This window comes from Vicia villosa, unplaced genomic scaffold (assembly GCF_029867415.1).
Source record: "Vicia villosa cultivar HV-30 ecotype Madison, WI unplaced genomic scaffold, Vvil1.0 ctg.001603F_1_1, whole genome shotgun sequence".
NCBI classification, from domain to species: Eukaryota; Viridiplantae; Streptophyta; class Magnoliopsida; order Fabales; family Fabaceae; genus Vicia; species Vicia villosa.
Window position 1 is genome coordinate 178,340 of NW_026705672.1, and position 19,824 is coordinate 198,163.

Here is a 19,824-nt window from a genome sequence, read left to right on the forward strand (position 1 = left end):
GAATACAACGTTTGAATATCATCAGAGTCAAACAGCTTGGTGCATAGCATCTTCTGATCTTCTGACCGTGAAGTGCTTCTGAGCGTGATACCATCTTCTGAGCTTCAGTGCTTCTGATCTCTTGTTCTTCTGATGCTTCCATAGACCCATGTTCTGATTCTGCTTCGACCATCTTCTGATGTCTTGCCAGACCATGTTCTGATGTTGCATGCTGAACCATTTGAGACAAAGCTTCTGAGCGCTGAATTATGCGTACTCTTTATATATTTCCTGAAAGGGAAATTGCATTGGATTAGAGTACCATATTATCTTAAGCAAAATTCATATTATTGTTATCATCAAAACTAAGATTATTGATCAGAACAAATCTTGTTCTAACAATCTCCCCCTTTTTGATGATGACAAAAACATATATAAATGATATGAATTTGCGATCAGAAAGAATAGAAGGCAAAAGACAAATTACACAGCTATAGCATAAGCATATGAATATGTCTCCCCCTGAGATTAACAATCTCCCCCTGAGATAAATAATCTCCCCCTGAAATAAATACTCGAAGAACTTTAATAAAAGACTTCCCTGATTATTTCGGTAGAGACGATCATATAAGCTTCTTGTCTTCAGAGAATTCATAGCTTCTGACTTCTGCTTCCATAGGACAGCTTCAGAACTAGAATTTCTTTAGATCCCTAGAACACTCACAGCTTCTGATTCCTGCTTCCATCTAGGACAGCTTCAGAACTTGAATTTCTTTGATCTTCTGAACATTCACAGCTTCTGATTTCTGCTTCCATTCAGGACAACTTCAGAACTTGAATTTCTTCGATCTTCTGAACATTCACAGCTTCTGATTTCTGCTTCCATTTAGGACAGCTTCAGAACTTGAGTTTTCTGGATCTTTAGAACATTCGCAGCTTCTGATTTCTGCTTCCCTCGGATAGCTTCAGAACTTTGAATTTCTACCAACATCACTTCATGCTAGATTTGTATCAGAACATTGTTGAATGTACCAGAGCATCATCTGAGCATCTCTACATCCTGAAATGTTACAGAACAAAAACTAAACGACAAAAGTCAGCATGAACGAGTTAGAACATAAAATGTATGTTTGAACACATTATATGAATCAGAGCCATCTAGGCTGAAATAATGTATCAGAGCAAATAATGTATCAGAGCCATAACATTATATGTATCAGAGCAAATAGAATTTTGTCAAAATAAATAGACAAATATGGATTAAATTCTATCATCAGTGCTTCTGATAGTGCTTCTGATTCATTCTTCTTTCTTGCTTCTGATCTCTGAAGCTTGACAGCACTCGGCTTGCTTCAGTTTCCATGGTTTTGCTTCTGTGTTTGCTTTTTGCTTTGAAGATTCTCTTCACTTCTTTATACCTGCAAAACACTTAAACCATGTAGAACTTGCAGTTCTTGTTAGTAAGAGCAACTGATTAAATCAAATCATTTATCATTTATCTTTCTCCCCCTTTTTGTCATAACATCAAAAAGAATATTTCAAAAGATTCAGATGCATAAAACGACAAATAAAATGAAACACACGGAGAAAGAAGTTGATTTCATTGAAGTTTCAAACAGCAGGTTCAGAAGTACATGAAGATAAGAAAGATCAGATACACAAAGACAGATGCAACGAGAAGAAAGAAACAACACAGACTCAATCTAAGATGGCCCTAGTCTTGACAAGATCTTGGTCAGCATCTCTTGAACCATATTGTTGCGTCCTTCTTGCCTCACCATGAAAGCACTATACTGATCATTGAGTGAGCTTTGCTCATCCTGTCTCTTCTGAGTTTCTTCTAGAGTCCTTGCAAGACGAGAAGATTCACCAGAAGAAGCTTCACCGCTTTCAACTACAGGAATGGCATGTTGATCTGCAGCTTCCATAGATAGATCATTTGCAGGGATTTCCTCAACACGAACAGTTTTGGCAACATGATCTTCAGCATCTGCTTCTTGCATAGAAGCATCTCCATATTCTGCAGCAGGAATTTCCGAGTCTCCATTCTCAAGTGCCTGAAGAATGGCAGCTAGATTCCTTGGAGCAGAAGGACCTTCAACTACTGGTGGGTCAACAACTTCTGGAATGACCAAGTTTGGATCTTTCTCAGACGGGTTTTCCCTCAGATAGTCAAAGAGAGTCTTGAAGTCTCCTAGCAGAACAGGATAGTCAGGAATAAAGATAACCATATCCCTGCATGGATTTGCTTCCATTTCAGCAGCCAGTCTTAATACTTCCAATTCATCCACAAAGGGCTTCTCCTCAGCAGCAACACAATTTCTGAGAGGATGGTAGTATATACCATTATCTTCCTCCAGAAGGTAACCAGGGTAACCAGGGGCAGCAGCCACTAGTCTTTTCTGTACTCCTATTGCTTCTACTTGAAAATCCTTGCGAAATCTTCTCCAGAGATTTCTTGTAGAAACATCATCCAGACCATTTAGGAATGCATCCTTCAGAAGGTCTAGACTGCTAATCACCTCATGTCTGAAAAGTTCCAGGTAGGTATAGGGTTCAGGTTCAGGCGGATTGAAGGTGAATTTGTAGTCAGGATAGAGAAGACAGTAAGGTTCGGAATTTTCGATAGGTAAGGGATGAGATATAGAAGTTGGAGGTACGGTGGATGAGGAAGAGGGGATATCTGAGAGAATGATTGATGAGGATGGAATATCAGAAATGATGGATTGAGACGAGGATGGAGTGTTTATAAAGGGAATTGGTGAGAGAGATTTATCAGAAGGAGTTGGAGGAAGAATACTTAAAGGTGTGGGGTTTAGAATGGGAGAGGAGAAGGATGATGGAGAAGGATTTGGTAGGGTGAAGTTTACTTTTGGTTCAGATGGAGGTGATTGGAAAGATGGTTTAGGGACAGAAGGAGGTGGAGTAAAGACCTTTCTGGAGATTTGTACAGAAGAAGAAGAAGATCTGGTTCTGCGAAAGGAATCTCTGATCCTTTTATCTCTTCGTTCTTTAGAGTCCACCTTGTCAGGATCATAGGTGACCCTCAACTTCTTGGCTCTCTCAGCCTCATCTTCTTGTGCCTTTCTTTTTAGCCTTGCCTGACGTTCCTTTTTATCCTTCTTCAGAATATCATCTTTGGATGGAAGTACTCTGCCACGGATCCAAGCAGGATCAACGTCTGATTGCTTCCTCACACAATCTTCCAAGTAAAACTTGACAACTTGATCAAGTTCTTTATGATACAAAGATATGAATCCTTCAACAGCAATTCTTCTTGACAGAATGTCAGGAAAGCTTGTGCACATAACAGGTACATTCTTAATGACTTCCAGTCCGAACAGATCAACACCATTGAAGATGGGACCTTGAGTTACTCCAAGAAAATGCAAGGCATTACGATTTCTGATGGAGTCCACCACTTTGCTTTCAATCAGAATGTCTGAAATCATCCTTCCGAAAGGAATGGTTGTTCTTGGAATATGAGGGTACTTCGCCCTTTCATCTTCTCTTGACTCAAAGATAGAGGTTTTCAGATTCTCAAATAGAATATGAGAGATGTTGATCTCTATCTTTTTGCCAATGCAGAAAAGAGTATACTTGTGAGTCGGACTGATGTAGGAGGAGCAGCGCATCCTTTTTCTATGGTGAAGAGAACCCAGAATAATCTCAGCCCATACTTTATAAAAAGGCTTTAAGTTGCCCGTAAAATGAGAATCAGTTCCAACAACCGTAGAGATTTGTTTTTCAACTAAAGTCCAGTCAACTGTATGGGGTTGAAACTCAGACCAACCTTCTTCATCATCAAGATTGTACAGCTTTCTGATGAGTTTCTCAGTGATAATCACTTCATGCCCTAGCACGAATGAAATGATGGCAGTTGGGGTAACTGTTGCATGTACCCAAAAATCCTTTACAAGTTCAGGATAAATTGGACCAACCAATCTATCAAGATATTTAGACCATCCTTGCTCAAAGATTCTTGCATCACACTGAAAGCCATTTGCTTTAAGGTTGTTGACGTCCACAGCCGATTCACATAGAACTTCCAGTTCTTTCGTGGGTATTAAGCATGTTTTCAATGGAGCATCATTTTTGCTTAAACGGTTCTGTGTGGAAGTGATTCTATCTTTAGAGATTGATAAACGAGAAGATGGATTCATTATGATAAAGCTTTGAGATCAAATCAAGAACTAGGGTTTGAAGAGAGATGCAACGAAGTGAATGCACAAAAGAGAGAGAAAGAGAGAAAAAGAGGGAATGAAGATGAAGCGGGTTATTTAAAAGATTTAAAAAGAAATCATTATGCATTTAATGAGAAATGACATTAGGAGAGAGAACATAGTAAATGAAATGATTTAATACAGTTACCTAGGTCGGCGTCTTTTCAACTGCACGCTTTGTACAAACCGTACAGACACGTGTTCACCATCAGATAATAGATGACAGCTGTAAATATCAGAGAGATTTTACGCCTTCAGATTTAGATCACTGCTTCTGATCTGATCAACTTTCTCTTCTGGAAACACTTCTTCTGAAGTGTGCTGATATAAATCTGAATGATCTTCTGATTCATTACTTCTGATGTACACAGCTTCTGGAGATTCACTTCTTTGTTCTGCAGCTTCTGATACGACAAAATTGTATCTGCAGAAAATCTTAAGCCGCTTTGTTTCATCAGAAACAAGTTTATCATCAAACTAGATATTTATTGATTCGTCCACAATCAAGGTTTCAAAGTTGTCTATTCTGTAGCATTTTACATCATTGCTATAGACACAAACAAAATAGATGGTTCCAAGACTAACAACTTTCTTTTCTGATCTCCTACAAGCATAGTTTCTTCAACAGATTTAAGAACCAGAACTTGGAAGACAATCTTTCTTCCCTTCAAGTGTTGAGACCAACTTGAGTCCAGGAGACATGTCATGTTGACTTTTATCTTCTTTGTCACCAAGAGAATCTGCAAAAGAAATAGCCTTTTTCTTTGGTACCCACATTTTCTTGGGTCCTTTCTTGTTAGTTCTCCTCAAGTTCTGATTGAACTTGGGTTTAGCATTGTAAGCAATAGGAGGAACAGCATGATAATTCTTAATGTGAGTTTCATGATATTTCCTAGGTTGTGTCACATGCTTTTTGGTGTGTGTTATGTGAAAACTTTGAGCATGTGAAGTGTGCCTAATATCATGGGAGTGGCCATACTTGAACTGATCATACAATGGCTTGTATGTGATTTTCATTTCATCAACAGGTTCAAGTTTGTATGGGGTTTCACCCTCAAAACCAATGCCTACTCTTTTGTTTCCAGACACAGCATATATCATAGAAGCTAGCTGACTTCTGCCAATACTTCTAGATAAGAACTTCCTGAAACTTAAATCATATTCTTTCAGAATATGGTTTAGACTAGGAGTGGATTTTTCTGAATCAGAAGGAGATCCAACATTATTGGATAATTTTAAAAGTTTTTCTTTTAATTCAGAATTTTCCAACTCAAGCTTCTTTGTTTCAAATTCAAATTGCTTTTTCAGCTTTTTGTATTTGAGACTAATCTGAGACTTGAGTTCCAGTAGTTCAGTTAGACCGGAAACTAACTCATCTCTAGTAAGTTCAGAAAATACCTCTTCAGAATCTGATTCTGATGTAGATTCTGATCCGTCATCTTCTGTCGCCATCAGCGCACAGTTAGCCTGCTCATCTTCTGAGTCATCTTCTGACTCATCCCAGGTTGCCATAAGACTTTTCTTCTTATGAAACTTCTTCTTGGGATTTTCCTTCTGAAGATTTGGACACTCATTCTTGTAGTGTCCAGGCTCATTGCATTCATAGCACATGACCTTCTTCTTGTCAAATCTTCTGTCATCAGAAGATTCTCCACGTTCAAATTTCTTTGAACTTCTGAAGCCTCTGAACTTCCTCTGCTTGGTCTTCCAGAGTTGATTTAGCCTTCTGGAGATTAAGGACAGTTCATCTTCTTCTTCAGATTCTGATTCTTCAGGATCTTCTTCTCTAGCCTGAAAAGCGTTAGTGCATTTCTTGATATTTGATTTTAATGCAATAGACTTACCTTTCTTTTGAGGCTCATTTGCGTCCAGCTCTATTTCATGACTTCTCAAGGCACTGATAAGCTCTTCCAGAGAAACTTCATTCAGATTCTTCGCAATTTTGAATGCAGTTACCATAGGACCCCATCTTCTGGGTAAGCTTCTGATGATCTTCTTTACATGATCAGCCTTGGTGTATCCCTTGTCAAGAACTCTCAATCCAGCAGTAAGAGTTTGAAATCTTGAAAACATCTTTTCAATGTCTTCATCATCCTCCATCTTGAAGGCTTCATACTTCTGGATTAAGGCTAGAGCTTTAGTCTCCTTGACTTGAGCATTTCCTTCATGAGTCATTTTCAAGGACTCATATATGTCATAAGCCGTTTCCCTGTTAGATATCTTCTCATACTCAGCATAAGAGATAGCATTCAGCAAAACAGTTCTGCATTTATGATGATTCCTGAAAAGCTTTTTCTGATCATCATCCATTTCTTGCCTTGTCAGCTTTACGCCTCTGGCATTTACAGGATGTTTGTAACCATCCATCAGAAGATCCCATAGATCACCATCTAGACCCAGAAAGTAACTTTCCAGTTTATCTTTCCAGTATTCAAAGTTTTCACCATCAAATACCGGCGGTCTAGTATAACCATTGTTACCGTTGTATTGCTCAGCAGAGCCAGATGTAGATGCAGGTGTAGGTGTAGACTTTTCAATTTCATCAACCATCTTTTACTGAAGCGTTTTTCTCTTCCTGAATCTTTTCTAAACACGGTTAAGTGCTTGCACCTTAGAACCGGCGCTCTGATACCAATTGAAGGATAGAAAAACACTTAGAAAGGGGGGGTTTGAATAAGTGTAGCTTTAAAAACTTGACAGATAAAAATAAATTGCACAGTTATTTTTATCCTGGTTCGTTGTTAACTAAACTACTCCAGTCCACCCCCGCAGAGATGATTTACCTCAACTGAGGATTTAATCCACTAATCGCACGGATTACAATGGTTTTCCACTTAGTCCGCAACTAAGTCTTCCAGAGTCTTCTGATCACACACTGATCACTCCAGGAACAACTGCTTAGATACCCTCTAAGACTTTTCTAGAGTCTACTGATCAACACGATCACTCTAGTTACAACTTGCTTAGTTCACTCCTAAGACTTCCTAGAGTATTCTGATCAACACGATCACTCTAGTTCCTTACAACTTAATGTAATCAATTCTAAGAGTTTACAAATGCTTCTTACAAGCGATAATCACAACTGTGATATTTCTCTTAATCGTTTAAGCTTAATCTCACTAATATATTACAACAGCAATGTAGTGAGCTTTGATGAAGATGAAGATTCTGAGCTTTGGATTTGAACAGAGTTTCAGCAAGTTAATTTGAATTATATTGTTCAGGATCGTTAACCTTGCTTCTCATCAGAACTTCATATTTATAGGCGTTGAGAAGATGACCGTTGAATGCATTTAATGCTTTGCGTGTTCCGTACAGCATCGCATTTAATGTTATACGCTTTTGTCAACTACCTCGAGCCTTGTTCACGCTGTGTCTACTGACGTAGCCTTTAATAGCTTTTAACGTTCCTTTTGTCAGTCAGCGTAGCTTGCCACTTGTACTTTCTTCTGATCTGATGTTTGTGAATACAACGTTTGAATATCATCAGAGTCAAACAGCTTGGTGCATAGCATCTTCTGATCTTCTGACCGTGAAGTGCTTCTGAGCGTGATACCATCTTCTGAGCTTCAGTGCTTCTGATCTCTTGTTCTTCTGATGCTTCCATAGACCCATGTTCTGATTCTGCTTCGACCATCTTCTGATGTCTTGCCAGACCATGTTCTGATGTTGCATGCTGAACCATTTGAGACAAAGCTTCTGAGCGCTGAATTATGCGTACTCTTTATATATTTCCTGAAAGGGAAATTGCATTGGATTAGAGTACCATATTATCTTAAGCAAAATTCATATTATTGTTATCATCAAAACTAAGATTATTGATCAGAACAAATCTTGTTCTAACAGAGAATCCATGAAGAGCTTGATCGTGTCAAAGTAAAAGAGACTTGAGAACTCCGTAGAGTAAAAAGAGATCATCTCAGAGACTGATTATCAAAGCAAGTTGTCTGAAGGCTCCTTTGAGCATGTGTAGATTGTGGCCCTCATTGATTGATTATCAAGGGGCACGTGGCTTGAAGACTCCGTTGAGCATGAACAATTGATGTTTCTTTTATTGGTTACCCTGAGAGGAAAAAAGGTTGAATACTCCATTGAGCAAATCAGTTGATACCTTCTTTGATCGATTACCCTGAGGGGAGAAGTCTGTATACGCTGTTGAGTAGATGCATTTTGATTGAGTACCCTGAGGGGAAGAGTTTGAAAACTCCATTGATATGATAAAGTTGCTTCCATAGTTTGGTTGACTTCAGGGGAAGTAAACTTGAGGATTCTGATAAGATATACATAATCAGGGGCAGTCACGACGAGGAATCTCTCTTATGAGTTCAGCCTATCTGGGGCAAGCAAATCAAGGTCTGACATCTCAAACTCGATCAATCCGGGTTAATCAAGTCGAGGAATCTCTCTCTTGATTTCAATCAATCTGAAGTAGTGACGTCGAGGAACCTCTCAAGCTCACTCAATCTGGGGCAATTACGTCGAGGTTCGACAAATCTCTTCAAGGATCCGTGGATCAAGAGAAAGAATATTTCAAATGTATGAATATGTTGGGGCAGATTTTCTCAAGTAATTGGTGTGTAAGGAAGGAACCATCATTCACTTGTAAAATGCAGTTGACCATCATGAGGTTGATAGGTATCATAATGCTTTTCCCCAACAAGTCACTCCCCGAGCATAGGAGTTTATTTCTCCTAGAAAAGTCTCTCCCCAAGCATAGGAGTTTATTTCTCCCGAGAATTCATTCTCTCCAAGTATAGGAGTTTATTTCTCCTCGGAGTTGTTCCACTCAAATATTCCCTTATCCGGATTTCTCATCCTCAACATGGTGAATCGAGGGAATCTCCTCATGTCAAAAATCCTCAAGTTGAGAATTCTCTAAGTCATGGCACATGGTGAGAAGTTAGAAGTCATTCTTCAAGTCAATGAAGAAGTACATCTTTCAAGTCAAAGTCCAATATCTATTGGCACCCCCACATAGTTCTTAACACTAAGGGGATTCTCCCTGGTGTTTACCTCTCCCGAGGCCAGAGACAAAGTTCGATCAACAAGTCAGCGAAATATTCTTTAAAGGGCCCTCGTCATCTTTGCATATAGTAACCATTGCATTCGCATTGCATCAACAAAAAGCGTAGCATTTCCATGAATATGGAGCATTACGCCATTAAAAAAAAAATCAAACATGCATAAGCCAAGTTTGTTTGTGCTCTAAAGGCACAAGGTAATATATATCCCCAGAAGAAGTCTCACTTTCTCACTCCAATGTGGATTGGATACAAAGTCTTTTTTCGTCAAGATCGTTGTCTCTATGGTTATTTCCCGTTTGCTGAGTTCAATCGTTTAGATAACCCATACTTTGTGTGTGGCAATACAAGTGATTGTCACTCTTGTAGAATTACACCCCGCCTTTTGGCCTGAGGGAACCATGTAGTTCTTATATTCCATAAATAACAAGACCGCTTTCAAAGTCCAGTGTTTACTGGCATCATCTAATAGAGTCTGGTCGTCACCAGTCCTCTCTTTGTATTCACCATTGTCACTCTTGTAGAATTACACCCCGCCTTTTGGCCTGAGGGAACCATGTAGTTCTTATATTCCATAAATAACAAGACCGCTTTCAAAGTCCAGTGTTTACTGGCATCATCTAATAGAGTCTGGTCGTCACCAGTCCTCTCTTTGTATTCACTTTTTGTGAGGGATCCATGTAATCCTTATGCTTCGCAAGCATCAATACCTTCTTGAAAGCCCGGTATTTACTGGTATCCCCTGATTGGTTCTAGTTGTCACTAGCCTTTCTTTCAGTCAAGCCCAATAGTTATTGGCATCTCTTTCGAATTCAGTGTTCATCAACATCCCCAATAAAGTCTAGTCGTTACTAGTCTTCTTCGATAAAGTCCAGTGATTATTGGCATACCTTTTCAGATCTAGAGTCGCCCTTCGATGGTGTCTCTTTTTTTGAAGTCTAACTGAGGTTAGCAAAATAGGATCGGATTCCCCTTCGGCTGGTTTCATCCTTTATCGAGTCACCCTTCGGCTGTGTCTCTCTTTGAAGTCTAACTGAGGTTAGCAAAATAGGATCGGTTTCCCCTTCGGCTGGTTACATCCTTTATCGAGTCACCCGTCGGCCGTGTCTCTCTTTGAAGTCTAACTGAGGTTAGCAAAATAGGATCGGTTTCCCCTTCGGCTGGTTACATCCTTTACCAAGTCGCCCTTCGGTTGTGTCTCTCTTTGAAGTCTAACTGCGGTTAGCAAAATAGGATCGGTTTCCCCTTCGGCTGGTTACATCCTTTATCGAGTCGCCCTTCGGTGGTGTCTCTCTTTGAAGTCTAACTGAGGTTAGTAATTAGGATCGGATTCCCCTTCGGCTGGTTTCATCCTTTATCAAGTCACTCTTAGATTGTGTCCCTTTTTGAAGTCTAACTGATGTTAGCAACCTGTTTAAGGTCCACCCTCGGCTGGTATCCTTTGATAATACTCAATACTTGTTGCTGTACCATAGAATGCAAATTTTGATGGTACTTTTGGGTATTCAATCCACTTACACCTCAAATGTCCAAAACTTGTGTCGTTCGTACATTCGGGTTCAAGAAGATTGAATAGGGGCAGCTGTTGCACCCCAAAATTTGCCCACATATTTATTCCCAACTGGCTTTCATATCACATTCATGTACATACCTCATGTAGGTCATTCATCTAATACATTCATCCATATCATAGTTACTGCTCAAGAAAATTGACAAAAAGAGGTTGAGGTTGGGGAAATTCTTGATTAAGAAGAATCAGATCTGAGGTCTTATTGAAGAGGATCATTTCCATCGGCATACTCCTAAAATCAGGGTTTCATTCTCCCCGAGTCCAAGCTATGATCCAAAGACGCAATCCTCAAATTCAGGGTTTTCAAACTAGGGTTTTGACCAAAGTCAACCTTGTTGACTTTTTGGTCAAAATTTAATCAGGAGGTGGTTTTGAATGTGAAATATGGTTGTCCTGAAGAAATATTCATTGAAGTTTCTCTGGTTGAAATTTGATTGGAAATTGGTCCAGAAATCGATTAATTGGGAAATTCATCTGGAACAGGAAAAATCAGGGAAAAGTTGACTTTTTGGTCAAAGTCAAGGTCAATTGTCAAATATTGACTCGTGGTGAAAATCGGTCAAAGAAAATCATGAAAATGAATAAAATCAAGAGAAAACCAAAAATATTCAAAAATTGCCAAATTTGGAAAGGTAGTTGAAATGGGAATGGCTAAAAGAAGAAAGTTCTAACACTTATAATTTTTTTGGTATTTTGGAGGTTTTCAAACATGGGTGAGCAGCTCACTTCAGGACCAGATTACATGTGTCAAATGGGAATTTCTTGAAACGAGTTCAACATAAAAGTTGTTAATCTCATGGAGATGAATAACTTTGTAGTTGGAAGTTTCTTCAAAGGATGCTTAGATCAAAAGATATGAAGACTGGAAGTTGGAAGATTGTCACTGAACCAAGTCACGTTGCTTGGCAAAATTCTGGGCATGACGCAGGCATTTGATCAAACACGTGGCATGCCATTTTCCAATTGAATTTCAAGGAATTATGAAGATCTTTTGAAGGCATTCTTGATGCATTTCTACTCTTTACCACGCCCTCTATCCAATGAAACAAGAATCAAGTAGATTAGGTGTTTATTGAGTCATTTATGGAGCTTTAAAGTCATGACTCCACCAAGTCACGTTTTGGCCAAGACCAAGGCACTTTCCCAGGGCACGCGCATAGCATTTTGTCAGACACGTGGCGTGCCATTTTAAATGTTAATTTTAAGGCTCTATGAGTATCCATGTGGATCAATCTTGATGCTAAACAATGCTTTGCCATGTACTATATCTAGTGAGCCCAAGATCACTAATTTTGAACATGTGTGGACCAAGATATCGAGCCTTAAAGTCAGGCCTTGAGAGAGGTGTCGTGATGAAGGCTTCAGGCGAGGCATGAGCCAGTTCTTGTTGCACGCACGCATGCACCAGTGCAGGGGAATACCTTCATATTCCAAACAACTTTGAGAAAGTTCCAGGTATTATCTCTCAATAATTCCAACACCAAAGTAGATCTACTCCATCTCCTCTTCAAATTGATATCAATATTGGACCATCTGAAGACCTATGGGGGAAGTTGTTAATGCACGAAGTGGGTACCATGAATGGTGCTTGGATGAGTAATTTATAAACTTTTGCACCCAACCATTCTTTTTATGACCATGCAGTATCAGCACGTGAAAAGCATGCATTAAGACTTACTCAAATGGTACAATGCTTGCTTATTAAGTTTGTTAAAGGAACGCTACACTATTGCTACCCACACCATAACCACCATGCACCTCATACTCACCTATATAAACACCAACCCTTCCCACTTTGTAGAGGACGCTCACGTTTCTTTCTTCTTCAGTTTTTCCACTCTCCTCTCTACTCTTTCTCTCTCTCTTCTCTACTCTTCTCTCTTCATCTTTCTAACCACCATGTAACTGCCCTAACAAACTCGCAACCGCTCCAACCACCTTCAACCAACCTTCGACCACCACTATCTAAACCTCCATCTCCACCATCGTCTCCACACCTCCATGCCATCAACATCACCATTTCAACCTCTCCATCGGTCTTCATGACTCATTTTCATCTCGCCGTCAACCTCGGTTTTCCAGAGCGTATATCATCAAGCTGCGGGCTCTAATCTCCATGGCAAGGTTTAATCATCATCAACACCAAGAGTTGCTGGTATGTATATGGAGTTGACTGAAATCTTGGGTTCACTTCACAAACTATCGTCCATGGCGCATGTTAATCATCATCAACACAAATATTCAAGATAGCCTGTAAATTGTTTGAAGAATTGAACCGAGTTTGTTACGTCGACAGATAAGTGTTCTTGATCCCTCTCTTCATTGTAGCTACCATGGTTGAGGCATATAGTGTATCCTACTCCTTACACAAGGATTTGGTTGACTAGCGCCGATGTTCTCAATGCTGTATGTTGCGTTATGCCACTTGCAATTATTTCGGATTCGAACTTGTGATGCTTCGTTCTTGACGTTAGAGTGTTTAAACGTTGAAACTAATAGAATATTCAAAATCTACGTAAAAAACTGAGTGGAGCAGTGGCGGATTTATGGATTTCTGGGCGGTTTGAGTTTATTCCGGAGAAGGTAGTGATCGGAGAAGATGACCGGAGCAGAGCTGCGGCACCTGAGTTCGTTTTCATGTAGTTCTAGGGTTTGCTCGCGTGGCACATAGTTATTGGTTAACTTCCCCCATTTTCTTGGTCGCAGCTTTTTGTTTTACTTGCAATTGATTGGATTTCCACGTGTCATTTTCTGGTTGGCTCTGGTATTCATTTTTTGTCCTATTATACTTAAACTCCACCTTGACCAGTTGATGCACATGTATATATTTGTTCACCGTTACACTATAATCGCGAACTAATAATAATATGGAATGATACAAATAAATGCAATGCTGAAAAGAATAAGGATGGAATTGGGTCATTGTTGTTTGGACTGTGCAGCTAATTGCTATGGGCCTTGCGAATTCCTTCTTGCACTACCAGGTTCTGGGCCCAGCGCGCCATCTTTAGAAATCCAGTTCATATGTTAGTCACTAATACACCCCCTCTGACTCACACTTAATTGATAGTTTTTTTAGGTTTTTCTACTTACTTTTTTGCTACTTCTTTTAGGTAATAAAAATGACTTAGAAAACAATTAAATCAATTTTCTCTTTAGTTTTTTTTAATTTAGATCACAATTTCTTTGTTAGAATTTTAGATAATAAAAATATAAGAAAAAATAGTAGTTAGTTTAGTTTAATTTTGACATAATTGATAGAATTTCCCACATTAAAAAATTCATAAAAATAATAGTATTTTTTAGACTAATTTTGTATTAATGTTTGAATTGCTCCTTTTATTTTTTGTATCGTTTCCTAGTTTTTTGTATGATTTTGTTATGTGATTTTGGCCATATTTTAGCCTATTTTGTTAATACAATTTTAATACTCCCTTTAGAATTTAGTCACCATTAGTTTGTTAACATTAGACTTAGACTAGAATAACAATTAGGGTAGATTCCAGGTTAGTCCCCCATTTCATCCTTTTTTTCTTTTCAACTTTAATCCACTTAATAAATACTCAAAATAAAATCCCTTTAAAAAATACAAAGAAAACACTTAAAAAACATTAATAAAAAAGTGAAAATCATTAAAAAGGGAATGGAAGCTTGAATCTCCCTTGCTTTAGGGAATCATTCGAGTGCTTGGATCTCCCTTGCTTTAGGGAACCATTCGGGCGTAAGTTCCCAAGTTCTAAAAAACACAAACCAAAGGGTAACTCGAATCTCCCTTGCTTTAGGGATCCATTCGAAACACCCAAACTCTCTTCTGTCTCGCCCTCGTGGCATTCTTAAGAACATGTTGAATCCATTCCATAATTAGGCGTATAAGTCTCCAAAGGTCGAGCATCGTGGAGTGCGACTTTAACCTCTGTTCACCTAAAAAACACAAAAACATAGAAAATATGGAGCCGAACTACTGTCGCTCTGATTCATTGTAAGGGATACGTAGGCATTGGGTCGCGGGGCCTAAGCGAGCACACTTGTAAATAATTCCTTCTTTTCCCTGTATTTCTTTTTGCATTCATTCGCACTTAGGTTTAGAAATTAGATACACCCTTTAGATAGAAACAAACATAGGTGGATACCATCGAGTACGATGGGCGTGAGGGGTGCTAGCACCTTCCCCTTGCGTAACCGACTCCCGTGCCCTATTCTCTGGTCGAAAGACCTTGTTCTTATTCTGAGTTAGGTTTCCTGGTATTCCTTTCCCTTATGGGATAAATATATTAGTGGCGACTCTGATTCCATTTTTCGCGGTAGCGACAGGGGTGAGGAAGACGACGAACTTCCGGATGAACTGTCAAGGTTAATGGACAAGGAATCCAAAAGCATGCTCCCTCCTCTAGAAGCCATTGAAATCATAAACTTGGGTACAGACAAAGAACCTAAGGAAATTAAGTTTGGGGTAACGCTGAATGAGGACGTAAAAGCGACGCTGGTCAAACTTCTCCACGAGTATGCAAAAATATTTGCTTGGTCATACCGTGACATGCCATGGTTGGATACAGATATCGTCTTGCATAGATTACCACTCAAAAAAGGTTATGCACCTGTCAGACAAAAGCGCAGAAGAGTTCGACCCGACATGGATAACAAAATCTGAGAAGAGGTACTCAAACAATTCGACGTAGGGTTTCTTGCCGTGGTTGAATATCCACCATGGATTTCCAACATAGTGCCAGTTCCTAAGAAAGACAGGAAGGTACGCGTGTGCATAGATTACAGGGATTTAAATAAAGCATGCCCGAAGGACGACTTTCCATTACCCCACATAGATATATTGGTGTACAATACTGCACAAGCTTCGGTGTTCTCCTTCATGGATGGCTTCTCTGGGTATAATCAAATCAAAATGGCTCCAAAAGACATGGAGAAAACGACCTTCATGACATCCTGGGGCACCTTTTGTTACAAGGTGATTCCTTTTGGACTACAAAATGCAGGGGCAACATATCAACGAGCTATGGTCACACTATTCCATGACATGATTCACAAGGAAGTCGAAGTGTATGTGGATGATATGATTGCTAAGTCCTGTACGGAAGAAAAGCATATTACGCACCCACAGAAGTTGTTCGAGCGCTTAAAGAAGTTCAAACTGAGGTTGAACCCGAACAAGTGTACATTTGGTGTAAGGTCAGGAAAGCTATTAGGATTCATCGTGAGCCAACGAGGCATAGAGGTAGATCTCGATAAGGTCAAAGCTATACAAGAAAGGCTTGTTCCAAGGACAGAAAAAGAGGTTCGTGGATTCTTGGGTCGTTTGAACTACATCTCACGGTTGATCTCACAACTTACACCCACGCGTGAGCCCATATTCAAATTACAAAGGAAAGATCAGGCAATCAAGTGGAATGAGGATTGTCCGGTAGCTTTCGAAACTATAAAAGGTTACTTACAAGAACCACCAATACTCGTACCTCCCGTACCAGGAAGGCCGCTTATCAGGTATCTCACAGTTCTCGAAAGATCTATGGGGTGCGTACTGGGGAAACAGGATGAAACATGCAAAAAAGAGCATGCTATTTACTACCTTAGCAAGAAATTCACGGATTGCGAATCTCGGTACTCACCATTGGAAAGGACATGTTGCGCCCTAGCACGGGCCTCCAAACGTCTACGGCAATATATGATGAACCATTCAACATGATTGATATCGAGGATGGATCGTTTGAAATACGTGTTCGAAAAATGGGCCCTCACAGGAAGAATCGCAAGATGGCAAATGCTATTGTCAGATTACGACATACAATATGTCACTCAAAAGGCAATAAAAGGGAGTGTACTGGCAGAACATCTTGCTCATCAACCCCTCGAAGAATACCAGTCTATGAAGTTTGACTTTCCTGACGAAGATATTATGGTGGTAAGGGACTACGAAATACCAGGACCCGACGAAGGAGCCGAACTAGGGGCGATATGAACGCTTATGTTCGATGTGGCCTCAAATGCACTAGGGCATGATATAGGGGCAGTCTTGACATCTCCTGACAATCATCACTTACCTTTCACTGCGAGATTGTACTTCGACTGCACCAACATTATTGCAGAATACGAAGCGTGCATATTGAGGTTAGAAAAATACTGCAAATGGACACTCAATGGGGAGAAAAATATTACGAGCAGGATACTACTGGTTAACAATGGAGGCTGACTGTTTCCAATACGCAAGAACATGTCACAAATGCCAAATATACGCTGACAAAGTATTAATATAGTCATTCTATCATTAAGTCACAAATTCACATCTTCACATAATCCCGTCATTTAATAAGTCACAAAAATACAAATCACAATAAAGTCACAACGTCACGCTATGAATCACATAGAAATATATGGGACATGACTCATGTATATGCATGTGGTAAAAATCAAAGCTTCAGCCCCCGTCACCAATTGCCCAATTCAGAGGAACAAGGCATAAGCCTTTGTCACTAATTTGCCAATCTAGGCCGTCACAATATATATATATGCAAATGTATGCGACTCGATGGACCGAACATCACACAACACCATCATCATCATTTACTTCACAAAAATATTCGTCACAAGGCATACGCCCATATCACAATTATTACCGATTATTAAAGGTAATACACTTCACACATAATACAACAACTTCATACAACAACAGAACAATTCCGAAAATTCATCAAATCAACGGACGAAACCATTATCAAAAGAATCACAAATATATTCACAACAATCACATTCACGATCAAATCCGTGAGATACCGTAATTTATCGTTATCCCGAATAGTTAATCTAAGTTCAAGTTTATTCCAACTAAATAGGCTCATAAAAAATTAATTCAACTATTAATTTAATCGACCGATTAATATCACAATTTCGACAAAAGAACACCACCACGTTAATGTACTAATTAAACTTAGCTACCACGTAATTTTTCATCAAATTCCGGTCAACTAATTATACCGCTTAATTCGGCTATTTCGATCAAACGGGACTGTTTTGCATTATAAGAGTCCTATCCTACTGTTACTAAACATACTTCTTATCTCACTATTTCTAATATAACTCATTCTAAAATTATGATCCATTTACTTCATACTATCCCATTATTCATAATTATAGAATTCATTTCAAATTGATATCATACTATTATATATATATATATATATATATATATATATATATATATATATATATATATATATATATATATATATATATATATATATATATATATATATATATATATATATATATATATTAATGGAATGAAAACACTAAACTTAAAGGAAATATATGGAACAGGAAGAAATATATTTCCAATATGAACAACATGTGAAACTAAATATAACTAGCTAACTGGGTACTACTGCCACTATTTGTTTCCTGTTAAGCTACTACCAAGTCATATAATTATTGTACCCAAATTACTCTCACCCTGTAACCTACATCCACCAACATCCAGGATATGCTAAGTGACGAAACAAAATTAATTATAAGGGCAAACATGAACAAAATGGAAGTAATGGCATAGTGTAGTGACGTCTGTTACTACTTATTATTATTTTTTTCATTTTCTTTCATATTTCGATACCCCATACCCATGTTTAACAGCACCACAATAATAAACAGAACCATACCAACACATACAGCAACAAACAAACAGGAACGGTAGAAAATACAGAATTTCTAAGTTCCGATAACAATTAACACAGCAAGAGCAAAACCTAAATTCCTAATCTCTAACATACAATTGCTCATATGCCCCATTATAGGAAGAGAACCCCACCTTTACCTTATTTGGATTGAAGAAAACTCTACAATCTTGGCACTTGAATTGGGACCTCTCTAAGCTTGCTTCTCCACTTCAAGACCTAGCCCCTTTCTCTCCAAATGGTTCTATATTTTTTTTTTCTGGTTTTCTCTACTCTTCTTTAAACCTCTTTCTACACTAAAAACCTATTTTTCCATTTAATAACATATTTGGGCATAATATACTAACACCACATTTCTATTCCTCACTTAAATAAAATAGGCCCAATATTCTCCTCAACATAAAATAAATAAATCAAATTACTACTTCTAAAAATATTCCACCATTATTCTATTAAAACAAAATATCTGATTATTTAATATACCAGTTTAATACTCAATAACTCATATTTACGGTCTAATCTCAATTACTCAAAAAATTCCCAAAACGCTACATATTAACTTATTAATATTTCTAATACTAAAAATATTAAAATTTTTGATTAAATGTCGATCCGCTATCCCGAACTAATACCGACTAAATCGCCCCAAAACGCAAAAATTTCAATAAACATCACAAACGTCTAAATCAAGCGAATAATTATTTTTCCGAGCGTTATAGTAGTGTTTGACGCGAAGTAGTGAAATCCAAACTGTCGAGGTGTGGATTGAGAAAACTAGAACTCCCAGGGTTTTGATTGGACGAAGTGAAACTTTCTATAAGTCTTGGTAACAAAAAAGGAAATCCATGCAGTATCTATGTAGGGGTGTTGTAAGGGAATTTATATGAACACGTCGAGTTGGAAGTTAGTAAGATTCATTACTAATGAGGGTACCAATGACGAATATGACTAGAAGACCGATGAGACGAAAAAACTCTTGGAAGTGGGGACAAAGAAGTTAGACCTTTCTGATTATGTCGACATGGGAAGTGACTAGATAAGTAGGGAGATAGGCTCTAACTCAACTTGGTGAACCCTGGGAGGGAGTGGTTCCAAGTGAATGTTTGGTAGGATGTGAGGATGTGGTAATCTGTATTTGGGTAGTTCTTGGATATCTGATAGGTGGAAAAGGACATGTATTTATGTTCTTTTAATTTTGTACTTAAGTTCTAGAACTACGCTAGATGGAATATGAAATGATATAGAAGCGCGAAATGCATTAGCCTAAGTTTCTTGCTAGTCATGATTCATCTGACTACGAGTGAAGCCATAGAACTACGCTTGGCATTGAGTGTTCAGGTGAGTAAGAACTAGCATCT